This window comes from Chamaea fasciata, unplaced genomic scaffold (assembly GCF_029207755.1).
Source record: "Chamaea fasciata isolate MVZ Bird 193981 ecotype frontalis unplaced genomic scaffold, bChaFas1.0.hap1 SCAF_1028, whole genome shotgun sequence".
Taxonomy (NCBI): Eukaryota; Metazoa; Chordata; class Aves; order Passeriformes; family Sylviidae; genus Chamaea; species Chamaea fasciata.
Window position 1 is genome coordinate 24,145 of NW_027095113.1, and position 3,059 is coordinate 27,203.

General features: G+C 50.2%; 1 long non-coding RNA gene across 1 annotated transcript; it reads right to left on the reverse strand.

The window, feature by feature from the left end:
• Positions 1 to 1,916: 1,916 nt before the first annotated feature.
• Positions 1,917 to 2,732, reverse strand: LOC136284499 (uncharacterized). Its single transcript, XR_010719217.1, has 3 exons — positions 2,528 to 2,732; positions 2,370 to 2,449; positions 1,917 to 2,292 (listed from the first exon to the last, which is right to left on the reverse strand). It is a non-coding gene; the product is annotated as an uncharacterized lncRNA (long non-coding RNA).
• Between the last annotated feature and the right edge of the window lie 327 nt (positions 2,733 to 3,059).

Sequence of the window (3,059 nt, forward strand, 5' to 3'; positions counted from 1 at the left end):
CAGCTGTGCCAGGGCCTCCATCAGAATGCTGACCTCACCGTGCAGCTCCTACAAAATAGGAGAACTTATGGGAATCGCCCAGCAATCCATGGACTTCCAGTTATTAAGAACCACAGCTGCAGCGAAAGGTGCCCAAACTCTACTGCAAACCAGCAGGTCTGAGGAGACGCAGGGATTTATTCCTGAGGGGACACAAGGATCCCTCAGCCAGCCAGGATTTCTCCCAGGCTCTTCCCACTGCTCTCTGAGGACACAAACAGCAGTTTTTCCCTGGAGTTCCCCTTTCCAACAATGCCAAGACTCATGTTCTCCTCCAACCCCAGGTTCAGGAAGGAAAGTAGGAATATTATCACTGCACAGACTGTCCAGGAGGGTGTGACTGAGGCAGCAGCACCAGCTCCCACTCCACTGCTGCTCTGGATTCCTGAGCAGCTCCTTTCCATCCTGCCCTTCCCAGCACCATTCCCTGGGTGCCATGTCCACAGACACCTTCTCCATGCAGCTTAAAACCCACAGACACCAACAGAAAGGAGATCAAAAATCAATTCACATGCTGCTAGTCAGAGAGAATGGGAGAGGCCTAAAAATCTGCATTTATTTTAGAACACTAGAGCAATTTCTTCATGACCCTGACTATCAGTGATGGGCAGATAAACACCTTCTTTAACTTACTACCTGCAAAAACATCAAGTTTCAAGTTTAGTAAAGATAAAATTTTGCTGCAAAAATAAAAGAGGTGGGATGTTGGTGTTAGTGCTTTAACCTTCGGACATTAGCGGGTATTTGTAAAACAAATTCATTATTGAAGCAGCTAACTTGAAAATAAGGGGGTTTTACAATAAAGTTGACCAAAAAAGAGTCTCAAAATTAAGATATAGGTTGCACAAATATTTAAGAAAAAAAAAGTTGTCTTTCGTGCATATAACCTGCCAGCCTCTCATGTCTTCAGTCCTTACCATTTATTTTTACCAAGGTGATGACTAAAACCTTGTCAAAAGCTCAAAAAAAAAAACAATCCAGGACAAGGCAGGTGTTTTCCCAAGTACCCCCAGTGTGGAGCTGTGTCAGCCACAAGTGTTTGCTCCCTCAGCCCAGCCCGGAGCAGGCTCCAGCTGCTGCCCAGGGGTTACCAAGGGACTCACCTGTTTCAAGCTGTAAATGCAGGTGGCCTGCACTGGAGTGCCAAAAAATGTGAAATATGTGACTCTCACCTTGAATAGCGATCGACCTTCTCAGGGGAGCCCCTCACCCAGGATGGGGGGCTCTGCCACGGATTTCATCCCTCTGCATCTGAAAGAAAGTTGGGACAAAAGTCAGAGTGCTGCAGGATACCTTGACAGCTCCACACATCTTGTGGCAATCTAGGAATACCCTCTACAGTCTAACTACACCCCACATCACAAATTTCAAGCCCCCAGCACTATTATCCTATTACCCCCACACCCAGACTGAGCATCAAGGCAGAGCAGCTCCAGGCCAAACACACACCAACACCCGTGACACAGCACAGGACAAACGAGGGGACACAACAGGGACAGAAAACTCTGGCAAGAAGAATGACCCTGAGGGTCCAGAGAACTCGGAATGAGATGACCGAGGTAAGATGGAAGGTGAGCTGGCCAGGCTCAGAGAACCCTGCAGGAACAAGATGCCATCGGGATGACTTATCCCAAGAAATGCAGAGATGGATGCCCGAGAACCCTACGGTCAGAATCCTCGACCTGTCTTTGCATTCTCACAAGACCTAACCCGCCGAATGGATCAGGGCGGTGCACGGCTGTCAGTACAGCTCAGAACAAGACCTGAAAAGGCATCGGACTGGATGCTTGTGAAGAGAGATGGATTCTGATGAGTGTCCGAGCAGCTGAGACAAAGGCACCTGGCTGAGGAGCACAGAGATCAGAAATGCTAAGACTGATGCCAGAGGTTTTGACAGGCCCCTGAAGGGCTAAGGGAAAAGACAGCACACACAAGACACCCAAGACACAGAGTGCACAACAGACACAACACACACCAGGACTGCTCTGCCCTGCACACCTCGGCACTGTGATCCAGAATGAGACTCTCCCTGGATGAAACCTAAGGGGTCACAGCTTAGACATCCCTGTCTTCAAACCTGACTCAAAAAACCTTGCTAGTGACCCCACACTCTTCTTTCATGCCCTCTACGGCTCTGAGCTCTCCACTTATCTCTCAGATGTCTGGGGAGGTGCATCCACGCCGGGTCCCAAAGAAGGCTGCCTCTCCCTCGGGGAAATTCCTGCTGTGACCAGGCTGGTGTCTCCTCGTCAGCTACAATAAAGAGAACTAAACGTGACCCTGTGCTCTTAGCAGCACATCAGCCAGAAACCAGCAATTCTGCTACTCACTGTCTCCTAAGCTTGCCTGTGTCCTCGGCCCTGTGCTTCAGCTGCGCTCAGAGGCCAACGCCGGCGTCGCAGGGTCTGGTCTAAAAATAAAGACAAAGAACAGAGCTGTAACACGGCCACCATTTACAGCTCCCCTGCAAATCAAAACAGTGACCGACCTTCTCAGGGGAGCCCCCTCACCCAGGATGGGGGGCTCTGCCACAGATTTCATCCACCTGCATCTGAAAGAAAGTCAGAACAACAGTCAGAGTGCGGCAGGATACCTTGACAGCTCCACATATCTTGTGGAAATCTAGGAATACCCTCGACAGCCCTGCTACACTCCACATCACAAATTTCAAGCCCCCAGCACTATTATCCTATTACCCCTACACCCAGACTGAGCATCAAGGCAGAGCAGCTCCCGGCCAAACACACACCAACACCCGTGACACAGCACAGGACAAACGAGGGGACACAACAGGGACAGAAAACTCTGGGCAAGAAGAATGACCCTGAGGGTCCAGAGAACTCGGAATGAGATGACCGAGGTGAGACTGAAGGTGAGCTGGCCAGGCTCAGAGAACCCTGCAGGAACAAGATGCCATCGGGATGACTTATCCCAAGAAATGCAGAGATGGATGCCCGAGAATCCTACGGTCAGAATCCTCTACCTGCCTTTGCATTCTCACAAGACCTAACCCGCCGGAA